We start from the raw sequence: 18,776 nt of genomic DNA, 5'->3' as shown, positions 1-18,776 counted from the left end.
TCAAAAAAAACACACCTGCCGGAACCTTTAGCCACACTTATTCAATTCGTGTGACAAAAAACATAGTTGTTCGAAACCGTTATCCACACTTTAACAAAATAAATGTGACAGTTGTTGGAATACCGTATGCCCGAGACACATAATTAGGTTAATGTGGCTAGTTGTGTTTGATCCAAGTCGGGTCATACCCAATAACGAGTTAGACACACACCAATTATGTATTTGTTAAGATAAGATCTATGAGACAAATACATAACACGATACATTCAGAAAATCGGGTTTCTGAATACTTACTTGAAAGTGTTAAATAAATTAATTGGTAAATTTATTTATTCAAATAATTATTATTGGAATGATTATTTAACTATGTGTACTTTTATAAAATGGTTTATAAAAGATGGGGTGTTTATATATTTTATAAAGTATAAAATAAATTAAAAAAAATAAAAAAAATAAATATATATATAATTTTGGGGCCGGTTTTGGGTGGGCCCCACACCCCAAAGTTTTGGTCAAAATCTTGTCATGGATATGGTGGATGTTGAGTAAATTTTACTTGACTAAAATTTAAAAACCTAACACCATGTATGAAAGATTTGATTATGTGTTGAGTGTGAATATATATATATTCTAACAAGCAACACATGTGACTTTTCAAGTTAGACAACCACAAGTCTTTCTTTCTTTCTTTGTTCTTGCTTACGGCCAAGATCAAAAAGGAGGCTCGGGTCTCGATTATTCGTGTTCAAGCTCCCTAACAAAGTTCGGTGTGTGTTGGAGGCTCGGGGTATCTTCCGTTTGAGGATTTTCCCTTTGAAAGTCTAGCATCAACATCATCATCTTCTTCAACATCAACTACACTCTTAAAAGGTTAAGAATGTAAGTGCTTATAGCTTTGATAGTTTAGTTTTTCCGTATCATTTGATCCTTGCTTCGGGTTTCTAATAAATAGATTATTGGTAATCTTATAACATGAATAAATTAGGTTGTTCATGTACACATTTCCTATAAACTTGTAATATATACATATATAAACACATGGATACATATGTTTAGTTTGTTTATATCACGCTTCCGCCTTAATTGTGACTAGTTAAATGGTTAACTAAGTATAAAATATCCATAGAAACCCAACAAATGGCATCAAGAGCCGGGATACGGGAAAATAAGCTTCGGGTTTTCGGTTTTATATTTTCCCCTTGAAAGATTTTATACGAAAATTAACATGCATGAATTTTGTATTTAATCTTGTTATTTTTTTTTTTGGCTTGTTCAAAAAAATAATAATAATAATAATAATAAAACCGAATATATGGGCCGAAGCCCATGAGACCTTTCATTGGGCCGAAGCCCATGTGTTTTGGACATGTGGGCCGAAGCTCATAATCAAGTTATTGGGTCAAGCCCAAAATGGGTTGGGCTAGGCTCGATAAAGTCAAGGGGTTTTGAAACGGGATCCTAAAACATAACGGGTTATGTTTATTAATTATTAAAACTAGACCGAGCCGTAGACCAAAATGGATGTTTGTTTGTGGTTGATGATTGTAATTGTAATTAATTATTCAAGTTTCGGTTTGTAATAATTAATTAGGGGCAATTTTGAAATTTTGTAATTATTTATTCATATGGGTATGTAATAAATAGATTATTTGTAATATCTTTATTTTATAGAAAATGTATTAGGACATTTGTTTTGTAAAATTAAAGAAGATTGCAAAATTGGAAGTTTGGGCCTTATTGGGCCGGGTATGATGATAATGGGTCTCACAAGCCTATTAAGGGGATTCAAGCCCAAAAGGACCTAAGCCCACCAATTAAGCCCAAATTGAAGCTTATGGAAGCTAAGGCCCAAGTTCAAGCCAAATGGATCACAACGGGGTTGAAGAAGATGCTCGAAGCATTTGGATGCGGGATCGAGTGGGAGCTACAACATCCATGTGTCATGTGTCCCTTAGGATCGGACCTAAGACACACACTTGTTTCGGCTAACAAGTGTGGTCTAACTTAGTGGCTCGTGTCTAGTATAATTGTGTATGCTTGTTAATTGATTGTTTGATTATGTGGTTGCTAGATATTAGGATATCAACTTCGTCACATAGAATTAATTAACAAAGCATAAAACGGGTTCTAATAATTATCGGTAATTACTTGACACGTAGTTTAATAAAATGGATTTATTAACTAGCCGTCTCACGCCCATAATAAAATGGTTTTATTATAAATTAGAATTTTGAAAATGGTTTCAAAATAATCATGTTACTAAATGCATGTTAGAACATGATTTAAAGTTTTACAACTAGGATTATTAAAACTAAAAATCCCTTTTAAAATTAAGGATAACAAGTTAAACACCATCCTTTTGTATAACGCTTAACATATTAGTAAGCTCTTAGTGGGAAAAAGGTCACCTAACCGCGTAGAGTAAATTAATATGTTGAGGTAATATTGGCATATAAATGGGAAAAAGGTCACCTAACCGTTTGTATGTTGATATTACAAGTTGATACAAGTAGGACGACTTAAATTGGAGCCATGTGAAGAGGGTCACCCAAGCATGGGGTCTAATAGGTGTTGATGGGATAAACATGCCGACACGAAATATGATTTCGAACCGGTCCCATAAACTCTAGAAGTTGCAAAAGGGTTTGCAATTGTTATGAATAACTACCTTGATAAACCGACAATGAGAAAAAGGTCACCTAACCGGAGTCGGGTTTATCGTTGGATTCTAGATTTTAATTATTAATTATATTTGGTATATATATAAAAGGGTATTAATAATTAAAATAAGTAAAACACTAAAATGAACTTAATTAAAATTCTGCAGATGGCCGCACACGTCGACGACAACATAATCCCTAACGTCCAAAATGTATCTCTCCGATCTATTCTCGCTAAAGACCGTCTTAACCACAATAACTTTTCGGATTGGTTCCGAAATTTAAGGATTGTTCTAAAACAAGAAAAATTATATCATGTTTTGGAAACACCTATCCCCAACGAACCGGAAGAGGGAAGTGAGGTCGAATATATGAATTGGGTCCAACACACGGAAGATTCCATTCAAGTGTCATGCCTCATGTTGGCGACTATGGTTCCCGAAATCCAAAAGGATTGTTGGAATTACGTATGCCCGAGACACATAATTATACTAATGTGGCTAACTGTGTTTGATCCAAGTCGGGTCATACCCAATAACAAGCAAGACAACACCAAACGTATTCTTTAATGATTTGATCATTTAAACGAATACCGAACACTACGTGTTTGGAAATTGGTTTTCTAAACAAACACACTTGAGGATTTAAATAAATTATCTGGATAATTTGTTTATATAAATTAATTATTTAATTAGTTAAATAATTATATAAATGTATGTACATTTTATAAAAATGAGTTTTATAAAATGAATGGAGATGTTTTAAATGGTTAAAACAAAACAAAAAAATAAATAATAAAATAAAATAATAACCGTCCACCCCATGTGGGTGGAAAGTTTGGTCCAATCCTAGGCCTTGTCTTCTTGTGATGGCCACTTTATCTACCTCCATTCACAACACATGCATTTGTGTCTTTTTTTGAATCTTTTCAAGGGTGTTCAAGCTTCAAAATCTCTCTCTCCCTCTCAACAACTCACGGCAGCAGCAGCAGGAAGTGGGAGAGCTTTGTGAGCTTGTTTTGTGTTCATAAATCCTAGCAAAACAACTTGGTGTTGTCACATATAGCTTGGGGTATCACACTCTTGAGGTCTTCTTCTTTGGAGGCTTGTCATTCATCCACCATCCCCTTCAACAACCCACTTGTTCTTCTAAAGGTAGAAGAAGGTATAATTTACATTTTGTGAGCATCTTGTTCTTGTAATTTTGATCCTTGGCTTCGGGTTTTTAGCATTTAACATAATGGTATGTTCATTAACAAGTTTTAAAACACTAGCTTCCGTTGCGTTTTCTAGTTAAATATGGTTAACTTAGACTTTGATAAACTCTCTAAATCCCAACAATGGCATCAAGAGCCGGTTACAAGGACTTATGCTTCTTTTGTGTTCATACATTTCGGATTTTTCATGGGTGAAAAGGGAGGTCCGAAAATTTGGTGGATTTTACCCCTCATGGTTTTGTAAGATCTTGACATGCATGGAAAGATCTTAGGAAACCATTTAACATTTGGATGATGAAATATCAAAATTGTAAAAATTTTGGGGGGGTGGCCGTAGCCTCTTGGGGGGGGGGGGCCGTTTTTTTTGGTGATATTTGGGCATTGGTTTCTTAGGTTGCATGCTTAGAACATTTGGTATGTTTGGATGTGTCATAACCGAAACCTAGACCTTGGATGTGTTGATTGTTGTTATGTGTATTTTGATTATGTTTATTATTCAATATGGTTGTAATAATTCATAATCTTAGGCTTGTGTAATTTATTTATTCATAAGTTGGTATGTAATAAGTAGATTAGTTGCATTTTCTTTTTTTTTAGAAAAATATGTATTAGGATACATTTTGTAAAAATTAGAAGATGCAAGATTTGGTGAAATTGGTTGGGCCGAAATTTTGGGCTTGTTGGGCCTCACCGGCCCATCATGGGATTCAAGCCCATTAGGCCCATAAATTTCACTCTTGGGTCCAAGAAGACTTTTGGAAGTTTGGAGCCCATTAACAAGCCCAAAAGAACACAACAACTTGGAGAGGATACTTGAAGCATTTGGATGCAAGGTCAAGTGGGAGTCAACATTCCATCCTTGTGTCATGTTTTGTCCCTTAGGTGTGACTTATGACCTACACTTGTTTCGGCTAACAAGTATGGTCAAATTTAGTGGTTTTCGGTTATGACTATATTTTGCATGTGTATGCTTGGTTGTTTGTTTTACTTAATGTAATGTGTGGTTGATAAATATTAGGATATCCAAACCGTCACATAGGAACGACAACAAGCATAAAACGGGTTCTAATATATATTTGGTAATATCGCGTCAATTAGTTTAATTAAATGGGTTTATTAAAACTAAGCGATCACTCACATATAATAAAATTGGTTTTATTATAACTAGAACCTTGAAAATTGGTTTTCAAAATCGCCATATTACTAAATGCATGTTAGGATATGGCATAAAGTTTTTCAACTAGAATATTTGAAAATTTAAAAATCCCTTTTTCATATTACCAAGGAAACAAGTCTAACACCATCCTTTTGTATAACACTTAACGTATTAGGGAACTTTTAATGGGATAAAGGTCACCTAACCATTTTGAGCAAACTAATATACTTAGGGTAATATTAACATATTTGTGGGATAAAGGTCACCTAACCACTTGTATGTTAATCTTACATGTTTATGCAAGTAGGACGACTTGAATTGGAAACCATGTGATAAAGGTCACCTAAGCATGGGATCCAATGGTGTTGATGGGATAAACATGCCAACACGAAATAAGGATTTCGAATGGTCCCATACCTCTAGAAGTTGCAAAGGGTTGCAATTGTCAAGGTTGACTACCTTGTTAAATCAAATAACGGGATAAAGGTCACCTAACCGAAATTTGATTTATCGTTGGATTCTAGAATTTAATTATTTTTTTTAAAATCTGGAATAAAAGGGTATTAATAATTAAATTGTTTATAATACTAAAATAAAACTTTGTTAAATTTTGTAGATGGCCGCTAACAATGCAAACACCTCTACCCATAACACCCGTAACCTATCCTTAAGAACCATCCTTGAAAAGGATCGTCTAAACCATAATAACTTTATGGATTGGTATCGCAACTTGAGAATAGTTCTCAAGCAAGAAGAGATATCATATGTCTTAGACGATCCCATTCCCGACGAGCCTGACGTGGAAAATGAGGAGGCTTATAACGATTGGGTCAAGTACACCAAAGATTCGGTGCAAGCCTCTTGCCTCATGTTAGGGACTATGATTCCCGAAATCCAAAAGGATTTCGAGCATCATGGGGCATACGACATGATAACTCAATTGAAGGAAATGTTCCTTCAACAAGCTAGAGCGGAACGTTTCGAAACGGTTCGAGCGTTTCATGCATGTCGTATGGAGGAAACCCAAACCGTCTCATCTTATGTCCTAAAGATGAAAAGCTACATCGAAAAGCTTCGTAGGTTGAATTGTCCCGTGTCTAATGAGTTGGCTACGGATTTGATCCTCAACTCTTTGACCAAAAGGTTTGAAACCTTTGTCATGAATTATAACATGAATGGGTGGGACAAAAGCATTGGTGAACTTCACGCAATGCTAAGAACGGCCGAAGCGGGAATGGGTAAAAAGGCTTTACCCGTTCTAACAATCGATGAAGGAAAAAGGGGACATAACTCCAACCCCAAAGCAAGTGTTGCTAAGGGCAAGGGCCACGTCCGAGGAAAGGGAAAGAGGAAAGCCATCACGCCCACCAAACCGAAGGAAAAGAAGCAAAAGGTTGCGGCGCAAGATCCATGCTTTGAGTGTGGAGAGATAGGTCATTGGAAAAGGAATTGTCCGACCTATCTCAAAGCGTTAAAAGATAAGAGGGATGCGGGGCATACCTCAGGTATTATCTTTACTATACATATTGAACTAAATGTTATTTCTTCAAATACATGGGTACTTGATACCGGATGTGGAACTCACATTTGCAATTTGTTGCAGGGGTTTAAAAGAAGTAAACAACTCAACAAAGGGGACATTAGTCTCTTTATGGGCAATGGAGCAAGAGTTGAAGTCCAAGCCCAAGGAGACTACATGTTAAAGCTTCCAAGTGGTTTGGAAGTAATTTTGAAGAATGTTTTGTATGCTCCTAAGTTAAGAAGAAACATTATTTCCGTGTCCCTTTTAAAACAATGTGGCTTTGATCTTAAATTTATAGATTATGATATTCATGTTTTGATGAATGGCATATTTTATTTTAAAGCTATACCCATGAATGGTATATATGAAATAGATCAAATTGGTGCGTCACATAGTAGTTCAATGTACAATGTCAACACCAAGAAACTCAAGAAGGACTTGGGTGATTCCTATCTTTGGCATTGTCGCCTTGGACATATAAGCAAGAATCGCATGCAAACTCTTCGCAAGAATGGTATTCTAGAAACAAATGAGTATGATTCATTTGATGTATGTGAATCTTGTTTACAAGGCAAAATGACAAAGCAACCCTTTAATAAAACTTTTGAAAGGTCAAAAGAATTATTGGGTATCATACATTCGGATGTATGTGGTCCTTTTAGACCAATGACTAGGAATGGTGAAAGATACTTCATTACCTTTATTGACGATTATAGTCGATATGGTTATGTGTACTTAATGAAACACAAAGATGAAGCTTTTGAAATGTTCAAAGACTTCAAAACTGAAGTAGAAAGACAACTCAAGACCACAATCAAAGTACTTCGTAGTGATAGAGGAGGTGAATACCTAAGTGGTGTTTTTCAAGATCATCTTAAGAGTTGTGGAATTATTTCACAACTTACTCCACCTGGAACACCACAACATAATGGTGTGTCTGAAAGGAGAAATCGTACCCTATTAGATATGGTTCGATCGATGATGGCTAGAAGCACTTTACCTCTATCATTTTGGGGCTATGCTTTACTTTCCGCTGTTCGCATATTGAATATGGCTCCAACCAAGAAAGTGGAGAAGACACCTTTTGAAATATGGCATGGAAGGGTTCCATCGCTATCATTCTTAAAAGTTTGGGGTTGTGAAGCTTATGTAAAGCAATACACCCCAAACAAATTAGAAGTCCGATCCACTAAGTGTATCTTTATAGGTTATCCTAAAGATGATTTAGGATATTACTTTTACGACCCTAGTGAGCAAAAGGTTATTATTGCTCGAAAGGGTAAGTTCTTGGAAACTAAGTTCCTTAAGGAAGGAACTAATAATAGAACAATGAAATTTGATGAGGATCAAGAACAACAAGATGATACAGAATTGGTTGATACTAGCACTCAACAAGTGGTTGTTGAAAGTGATCAAGTGGTTGATCAAAACACACAAAACGTTCGCAGATCTGGTAGAGTTAGCAATCCACCTGAAAGATGTGGATTTTTTGTAGAAGGTTGCTACGTGGTAGATTCGGATGAACCAACCACATACCGTGATGCAATGTCCAAGAATGATTGTGACAAATGGCTTGAAGCCATGAACGTTGAGATGCAATCCATGTATGACAACCAAGTTTGGGAATTGGTTGAACCACCACTCAACTCCAAAGCTGTTGGAAGTAAGTGGGTTTTCAAAAGAAAAACTGATATGCATGGAAACTTGGATACTTATAAAGCAAGACTTGTAGCTAAGGGTTTCACTCAAACTCAAGGGGTTGATTATGAAGAAACTTTTTCGCCTGTAGCAATGCTAAAGTCTATTAGGATATTATTTGCCATAGCTGCACATTATGATTATGAAATTTGGCAAATGGATGTCAAGACCGCTTTCCTAAATGGATATCTTGAGGAAGATGTCTATATGGTTCAGCCTGAAGGTTTTGTCGATCCGAAACATCCTAATAAAGTATGCAAGTTAAAGAAATCAATCTATGGATTGAAACAAGCATCTAGAACTTGGAATCATCGTTTTGATGAAGAAATCAAAAATTTTGGATTCATCAAGAACGCTGATGAGGCTTGTGTGTATAAGAAAGCTAGTGGGAGTATAATAACCTTCTTAGTATTATATGTCGATGACATTCTACTATTTGGAAATGACGTTCCAACCAGGAAAGCGTTAAGGCTTGGCTTGGAAGTAGATTTTCCATCAAGGATCTTGGTGAAGCTGCCTATATTTTGGGAATAAAGATCTATAGGGATAGGTCAAGGCGCTTGATAGGTTTGAACCAAAGTACATACATTGATAAAATCTTGAAAAGGTTCAAGATGGAAAACTCCAAGAAAGGTTTGGTACCTATTCAAAGAGGGACTATATTGAGTTCAGCTCAATGTCCAAGCTCAAAGGGTGAGCAAGAGATAATGAAACAAATCCCATATGCTTCTGCTATAGGATCCATCATGTATGCGATGATATGTACTAGACCGGATGTGTCATGCGCTTTGAGCATGACAAGCAGATACCAACAGAATCCAGGAAACAGTCATTGGATGGCTGTTAAGAACATATTGAAATACCTTAGGAGAACTAAGGATATGTTTCTGATATATGGATCTGGTGAGGAGGAACTCGCTATAAAAGGTTACACGGATGCGAGCTTTCAAACTGATCGAGATGATTCTCGATCACAATCTGGGTATGTGTTCACTCTTAATGGAGGAGCTGTCTCTTGGAAGAGCTCAAAACAGGAAGTGGTAGCATTATCCACTACAGAATCAGAATACATCGCCGCTTCATTGGCAGCTCAGGAAGCTGCATGGTTGAAGAAATTCATTACTGATCTAGGGGTGGTCTCTACCATTCAAGACCCCCTAGAAATCTTTTGTGACAACGAGGGTGCGATTGCTCAAATCAAGGAACCTCGTTCGCACCAAAAGACAAGGCACATAGAGCGGAGATTCAACTACATAAGGGATGAAGTTGAAAAAGGAAAGATATGTATTCGCAAAGTTGGAACTGATCAAAATCTTGCGGATCCATTCACGAAGCTCCTAGAAAGACCGAAACATGAGCGTCATGCGAGTGGCTTAGGACTTCGATATTCTAGTAATTGGATTTGATCTATTTTGTATTTACGTTTAAAAGACTTTTGTAATTTAACTCTTTTATATGATTATGGAATCTTGAGTTAAATTCTAATTTTGCATGTTTAATCCATGAATAAGTTATCTTATTCTAAAAGTCCGTAGTCGATCACATTTGTGGGAACAAATATGAAGCAAGACTATTATGAACTAGAATTGGTGGATATTCATAAGGAATGAATATGGAGCATAGGTTTGCTGCCAAGGTTCATAGATATTTGTGGGATACAAATATTGGACTGACCCGCTCTCAATATTACTACATGGAGTCGATGGACCTGATCATTAGTAATTTTGAGTAAAGGAGAATTTCATATTATCCTTAGACCTGAGATGTATACTGGGTCTTGATTTTCACCAAGTATTACACTTTGACTCTCCCCTTCGCTATTCGTAAAAGATGGTACATAAGGATGAGCTCGGGTGGAGTATAAAGTGATAGTGAGAGGCGTATACAGTCAAGATGGAATTTGTTCTTCTTATGTGTTGAGAGTTTAGATGTCTAAGGCCTGATAAAGTTGAATTGTAAAGAGAATGATCGCCTATGTCTCTTAGATCCAACATGACATCTAGTAACAAAGAGATATAATGATAGATTCACCTAAATCATATCAAGTAAGGGACTTGAAGGGATGATGTTATTGAATGGCACTTCGTCAAACACATTAGGGGTGGTGAACTGTTGTTAGGCGGTATTCACCACTTGCATTAATTTTCTATGTATCTCGTGCAAGTGGGAGATTGTTGGAATTACGTATGCCCGAGACACATAATTATACTAATGTGGCTAACTGTGTTTGATCCAAGTCGGGTCATACCCAATAACAAGCAAGACAACACCAAACGTATTCTTTTAATGATTTGATCATTTAAACGAATACCGAACACTACGTGTTTGGAAATTGGTTTTCTAAACAAACACACTTGAGGATTTAAATAAATTATCTGGATAATTTGTTTATATAAATTAATTATTTAATTAGTTAAATAATTATATAAATGTATGTACATTTTATAAAAATGAGTTTTATAAAATGAATGGAGATGTTTTAAATGGTTAAAACAAAACAAAAAAAAAATAAAAAAATAAAATAATAACCGTCCACCCCATGTGGGTGGAAAGTTTGGTCCAATCCTAGGCCTTGTCTTCTTGTGATGGGCACTTTATCTACCTCCATTCACAACACATGCATTTGTGTCTTTTTTTGAATCTTTTCAAGGGTGTTCAAGCTTCAAAATCTCTCTCTCCCTCTCAACAACTCACGGCAGCAGCAGCAGCAGGAAGTGGGAGAGCTTTGTGAGCTTGTTTTGTGTTCATAAATCCTAGCAAAACAACTTGGTGTTGTCACATATAGCTTGGGGTATCACACTCTTGAGGTCTTCTTCTTTGGAGGCTTGTCATTCATCCACCATCCCCTTCAACAACCCACTTGTTCTTCTAAAGGTAGAAGAAGGTATAATTTACATTTTGTGAGCATCTTGTTCTTGTAATTTTGATCCTTGGCTTCGGGTTTTTAGCATTTAACATAATGGTATGTTCATTAACAAGTTTTAAAACACTAGCTTCCGTTGCGTTTTCTAGTTAAATATGGTTAACTTAGACTTTGATAAACTCTCTAAATCCCAACAAGGATTTCGAAAACCATAATGCGTACGACATGATTACTCAACTTAAGGAAATGTTCCTTAAGCAATCAAGAGTTGAAAGGTTCGAAATGGTTCGAGCCTTGCATGCATGTAGAATGGATGATAATCAACCAGTTTCAACTTATGTACTTAAGATGAAAAGTTACATTGATCGCCTCGCCAAGCTCAATTGTCCCATCTCAAAAGAGTTAGCAACAGATTTGATCCTTAACTCCCTGTCGAAAAGGTTCGACACTTTCGTGTTAAATTATAACATGAATGGGTGGGACAAAAACATTGGAGAACTTCACTCAATGCTTAAAACAGCCGAGGCGAGCATGGGTAAAAGGGTTTTACCCGTGTTTGCGATCAATGAAGGTAAATCCAAGAATCGATCTCAACCCAATCCTAAGGCTAAGGTAGCAAAAAGAAAGGGTCCTCCTGTGCATCTTAAGGGTAAGGGCAAATCACCGGTTGTGGCAAAGAAACAAAAGGTTGTGGAACCAAGGGGTCATAAGGATGATCCTTGTTTTGGTTGTGGGGAGACCGGACATTGGAAACGCAATTGCCCGGTCTACCTAAAAGAGCTAAGAGACAAGAGGAATGTGGGGCATGCCTCAGGTAATGTCTTTATGATTAATATTGAGCTAAATCTTATTTCTTCTAACACATGGGTATTGGATACCGGATGTGGAACTCATATTTGCAATTGGTTGCAGGGGTTCAAAAGGAATGAAGACTTAAAGAAGGGCGAAGTGAGTCTTTTCATGGGCAACGGTGCAAGGGTGCACGTGGTCGCTAGAGGAGACTTCACTTTATCGCTTCCAAGTGGTTTGGAAGTTGTTTTGAGAAATGTTTTGTATGCTCCTAGTTTGACTAGGAACATTATTTCCGTGCACCTTCTTAGACAATGTAACTTTGACTTTAAATTTGTAAAATCAGAAATGCATGTATCATCTAATGGTATCTTTTATTTTAAAGCTGTACCAAACAACGGTATTTATGAATTGGTTCATGACAATACCTCAAATAGCTCATTATATCAAACTTCCACTAAAAGACTCAAAAAGGATTTGAGTGATTCCTACATTTGGCATTGTCGTCTTGGACACATAAACAAGAATCGTGTAAATACTCTCCAAAAGAATGGTCTTTTGAAAACAAATGAGTTTGGTTCGTTTGATGAGTATGAATCTTGTATTCAAGGCAAGATGACCAAAGAACCTTTTAAAGGTACAAATGAAAGGGATAAGGACTTGTTAGGTATCATACATACGGATGTATGCGGACCTCTCAAGCCCACTAGTAGGAATAGTGAAAGGTACTTCATTACCTTTACCGACGATTTTAGTCGATATGGGTATGTGTATCTAATGAAACACAAACATGAAGCCTTTGAAATGTTCAAGGAATTTCAAAATGAAGTACAAAATCAGCTCGACTCAACAATCAAGGTACTCCGCTCCGATAGAGGAGGCGAATACCTAAGTGATGCTTTTCAATGTCATCTTAGAGATTGTGGAATTATTTCACAGTTCACTCCTCCTGGAACTCCTCAACATAACGGAGTATCCGAGAGGAGGAATAGAACACTGTTGGACATGGTTCGATCAATGATGGCACGAAGCTCACTACCGCCATCATTTTGGGGATATGCGCTACTTACAGCGGCTCGTATTTTGAATATGGCCCCGACCAAAAAGGTGGATCGAATACCCTATGAAGTGTGGCATGGAAAGGTTCCATCCTTTTCATATTTAAGGGTATGGGGATGCATAGTTTATGTTAAACGTGACACCCCAAATAAGCTTGAGGCTCGATCCATCAGGTGTATCTTCATAGGATACCCAAAGGATGATATAGGATATATATTCTATGATCCTAGTGAACAAAAAGTGTTTGTTTCACGCAAAGGATACTTCTTAGAAACTAAGTTCCTTATGGAAGGACCTAGTGAAAAGAGAGTGGAACTTGAAGAGGTTCAAGAATCACTGGATGATACACAGTTGGTCGATACTAGTTTTCAACACGAGGATGTTGAAGGTGATCAAATGATTGATCATACACACGTTGCTCGCAGATCTAGTAGGATTAGTCGACCTCCCAAGAAATATGGATTTCTCGTGGATGATTGCTACTTGGTCAATTCGGATGAACCGATCTCCTACAAAGATGCTATGTCACAACCTGATTGTGACAAGTGGCTTGAAGCCATGAGCGCCGAGATGCAATCCATGCACGATAACCAAGTTTGGGAATTGGTTGATCGTCCACTTAACTCCAAAATGGTTGGATGTAAGTGGGTCTTCAAGAAGAAGACCGATATGCATGGAAATTTAGATACTTACAAAGCACGACTTGTAGCAAAAGGTTTCACGCAAACTCAAGGGATTGATTATGATGAAACCTTCTCGCCGGTCGCGATGCTTAAGTCGATCAGGATATTATTTGCCATTGCAGCTCATTTTGATTATGAGATATGGCAGATGGATGTCAAGACCGCTTTTCTTAATGGATATCTTGAGGAAGATGTCCATATGGTTCAGCCTGAAGGTTTTGTCGATCCATCTAATCCTGACAAAGTATGTAAGTTAAGGAAATCAATCTACGGGTTGAAACAAGCATCACGGATGTGGAATCATCGTTTTAATGAAGAAATCAAAGCGTTTGGTTTCGTCCAAAACGGTGATGAGGCGTGTGTGTATAAATGGGCTAGTGGGAGTATAGTCATTTTCCTTATTTTGTATGTCGATGATATACTTTTATTTGGAAATGATATACCAAGTATGGAAAACGTTAAAGCGTGGTTAAGTAGTCGTTTCTCAATTAAGGATCTTGGAGAAGCGACATATATCTTGGGAATAAAGGTCTATAGGGATAGACAAAGGAAATTGATCGGACTCAATCAAAGTGCGTACATTGATAAAATCCTGAAAAGGTTCAGGATGGAAAACTCTAAGAAAGGTTTGGTACCTATTCCTAGAGGAACCGTGTTAAGCTCATCCCAAAGTCCTAGCTCTAAGGAAGAGCAGGATAGGATGAAGCATGTTCCTTATGCTTCGGCAATAGGATCTATTATGTATGCAATGATGTGCACCAGACCGGACGTCTCGTATGCTTTAAGCATAACGAGTAGATACCAGCACAACCCAGGTGACAGTCATTGGATGGCTGTCAAGAATATATTAAAATACCTTAGAAGGACTAAGGATATGTTTTTAATATATGGGTCTGGTGAGGAGGAACTCGTCGTAAAGGGTTACGTGGATGCGAGTTTCCAAACTGACCGAGATGATTCTCGGTCACAGTCGGGATATGTCTTCATTTTGAATGGAGGCGCTGTCTCTTGGAAGAGTTCGAAGCAGGATGTTGTCGCGTTATCCACTACAGAATCTGAGTACATCGCCGCTTCAATGGCAGCCCAAGAGGCTGCATGGATGAAAAAGTTCATCATGGATCTAGGGATTATCTCTACCATTCAGGAGCCCCTAGAGATATTCTGTGACAATGAGGGTGCTATTGCACAGATCAAGGAGCCTCGTGCTCATCAGAAAACGAGGCACATTGAGCGCAGATTCAACTACATAAGGGATGAAAAAGATATGTATTCATAAAGTTCATACCGATCAAAATATTGCGGACCCACTCACGAAGCTCCTCGATAGGCCAAAGCATGAGGGTCATGTTTGTGCATTAGGACTTCGGTATTCTAGTGAGTGGATTTAATCTGTGTTTAGTGTTTGTATAAGAACAAATGTAATGGGTATCACATGATAATTAATTATGTTTTAATTTTTCAATGAGTTATGTTCTATATTTGCATGTTTAATCCATGAATGACTTATGTTGTTCTAAACGTCCGTAGTCGATCATGCTTATGGGAACAAGTATGAAGGTAAGACTATTATGAACCCGGATTGTGTTGGAATTTCATATGCCCGAGACACATATTTATATTAATGTGGCTAACTGTGTTTGATCCAAGTCGGGTCATACCCAATAACAAGCTAGACAACACCAAATGTATTCTTTTAGTGATTTGATCACTTAAACGAATACCGAACACTGCGCAATTAGAAAATTGGTTTTCTAAATAATTACACTTGATGATTTAAATAAATTATCTGGATAATTTATTTATATATAAATTAATTATTTAATTGGTTAAATAATTAAGATAGCATGTATGTTTTATAAAATTAGTTTTATAAAGTATGAGATGGAGATGTTTTAATTGTTAAAACAAAACAAAAAAAAAAAAAAAAGGGAAGAAACCGTCCACCCCTCAAGTGGGTGGAGGTTTTGGTCCAATTAGATTGCATGCTACCTTTGCATGTTATGATGTCTTGTTTTAAAAACACTCCATACAAAATACATGCAATTAACCTACTCTTGGTATCTTTTTCAAGTGTTTTTCAAGCTTCAAAATCTCTCTCTCCCTCTCCAAAAACTCACGGCAGCAGCAGAAAATTTTGGGAGAGCTTTGTGAGCTTGTTTTGTGTTCATAAATCCTAGCAAAACAACTTGGTGTTGTCACAAATAGCTTGGGGTATCACACTCTTGAGGTCTTCTTCTTTGGAGGCTTGTCATTCATCCACCATCCCCTTCAACAACCCACTTGTTCTTCTAAAGGTAGAAGAAGGTACAATTTACATTTTGTGAGCATCTTGTTCTTGTAATTTTGATCCTTGGCTTCGGGTTTTTAGTTTTAACATAATGGTATGTTCATAACAAGTTTTAAAACACTAGCTTCCGTTGCGTTTTCTAGTTAAATATGGTTAACTTAGACTTTGATAAACTTGCATAAAACCCAACAATGGCATCAAGAGCCGGTTACAAGGACTTATGCTTCTTTTGTGTTCATACATTTCGGATTTTTCATGGGTGAAAAGGGAGGTCCGAAAATTTGGTGGATTTTACCCCTCATGGTTTTGTAAGATCTTGACATGCATGGAAAGATCTTAGGAAACCATTTAACATTTGGATGATGAAATATCAAAATTGTAAAAATTTTGGGGGGGGTGGCCGTAGCCTCATGGGGGGGGGGCCGTTTTTTTTTTTTTGGTGAAATTTGGGCATTGGTTGCTTAGGTTGCATGCTTAGAACATTTGGTATGTTTGGATGTGTCATAACCGAAACCTAGACCTTGGATGTGTTGATTGTTGTTATGTGTATTTTGATTATGTTTATTATTCAATATGGTTGTAATAATTCATAATCTTAGGCTTGTGTAATTTATTTATTCATAAGTTGGTATGTAATAAGTAGATTAGTTGCATTTTCTTTTTTTTAGAAAAATATGTATTAGGATACATTTTGTAAAAAATTAGAAGATGCAAGATTTGGTGAAATTGGTTAGGCCGAAATTTTGGGCTTGTTGGGCCTCACCGGCCCATCATGGGATTCAAGCCCATTAGGCCCATAAATTTCACTCTTGGGCCCAAGAAGACTTTTGGAAGTTTGGAGCCCATTAACAAGCCCAACAAGAACACAACAACTTGGAAAGGATACTTGAAGCATTTGGATGCAAGATCAAGTGGGAGTCAACATTCCATCCTTGTGTCATGTTTTGTCCCTTAGGTGTGACTAATGACCTATACTTGTTTCGGCTAACAAGTATGGTCAAATTTAGCGGTTTTCGGTTATGACTATATTTTGCATGTGTATGCTTGGTTGTTTGTTTTACTTAATGTAATGTGTGGTTGATAGATATTAGGATATCCAAACCGTCACATAGGAACGACAACAAGCATAAAACGGGTTCTAATATATATTTGGTAATATCGCGTCAATTAGTTTAATTAAATGGGTTTATTAAAACTAAGCGATCACTCACATATAATAAAATTGGTTTTATTATAACTAGAACCTTGAAAATTGGTTTTCAAAATCGCCATATTACTAAATGCATGTTAGGATATGGCATAATGTTTTTCAACTAGAATATTTGAAAATTTAAAAATCCCTTTTTCATATTACCAAGGAAACAAGTCTAACACCATCCTTTTGTATGACACTTAACGTATTAGGGAACTTTTAATGGGATAAAGGTCACCTAACCATTTTGAGCAAACTAATATACTTAGGGTAATATTAACATATTTGTGGGATAAAGGTCACCTAACCACTTGTATGTTAATCTTACATGTTTATACAAGTAGGACGACTTGAATTGGAAACTATGTGATAAAGGTCACCTAAGCATGGGATCCAATGGTGTTGATGGGATAAACATGCCAACACGAAATAAGGATTTCGAATGGTCCCATACCTCTAGAAGTTGCAAAGGGTTGCAATTGTCAAGGTTGACTACCTTGTTAAATCAAATAACGGGATAAAGGTCACCTAACCGAAATTTGATTTATCGTTGGATTCTAGAATTTAATTATTATTTTAAAATCTGGAATAAAAGGGTATTAATAATTAAATTGTTTATAATACTAAAATAAAACTTTGTTAAATTTTGTAGATGGCCGCTAACAATGCAAACACCTCTACCCATAACACCCGTAACCTATCCTTAAGAACCATCCTTGAAAAGGATCGTCTAAACCATAATAACTTTATGGATTGGTATCGCAACTTGAGAATAGTTCTCAAGCAAGAAGAGATATCATATGTCTTAGACGATCCCATTCCCGACGAGCCTGACGTGGAAAATGAGGAGGCTTATAACGATTGGGTCAAGTACACCAAAGATTCGGTGCAAGCCTCTTGCCTCATGTTAGGGACTATGATTCCCGAAATCCAAAAGGATTTCGAGCATCATGGGGCATACGACATGATAACTCAATTGAAGGAAATGTTCCTTCAACAAGCTAGAGCGGAACGTTTCGAAACGGTTCGAGCGTTTCATGCATGTCGTATGGAGGAAACCCAAACCGTCTCATCTTATGTCCTAAAGATGAAAAGCTACATCGAAAAGCTTCGTAGGTTGAATTGTCCCGTGTCTAATGAGTTGGCTACGGATTTGATCCTCAACTCTTTGACCAAAAGGTTTGAAACCTTTGTCATGAATTATAACATGAATGGGTGGGACAAAAGCATTGGTGAGCTTCACGCAATGCTAAGAACGGCCGAAGCGGGAATGGGTAAAAAGGCTTTACCCGTTCTAACAATCGATGAAGGAAAAAGGGGACATAACTCCAACCCCAAAGCAAGTGTTGCTAAGGGCAAGGGCCACGTCCGAGGAAAGGGAAAGAGGAAAGCCATCACGCCCACCAAACCGAAGGAAAAGAAGCAAAAGGTTGCGGCGCAAGATCCATGCTTTGAGTGTGGAGAGATAGGTCATTGGAAAAGGAATTGTCCGACCTATCTCAAAGCGTTAAAAGATAAGAGGGATGCGGGGCATACCTCAGGTATTATCTTTACTATACATATTGAACTAAATGTTATTTCTTCAAATACATGGGTACTTGATACCGGATGTGGAACTCACATTTGCAATTTGTTGCAGGGGTTCAAAAGA

Source organism: Bidens hawaiensis, unplaced genomic scaffold, assembly GCF_021521415.1.
Source record: "Bidens hawaiensis isolate Kalapana, Puna unplaced genomic scaffold, B.hawaiensis_p1.1 tig00019057_1, whole genome shotgun sequence".
Classification (NCBI taxonomy): Eukaryota; Viridiplantae; Streptophyta; class Magnoliopsida; order Asterales; family Asteraceae; genus Bidens; species Bidens hawaiensis.
This window is presented reverse-complemented; position numbering follows the sequence as displayed.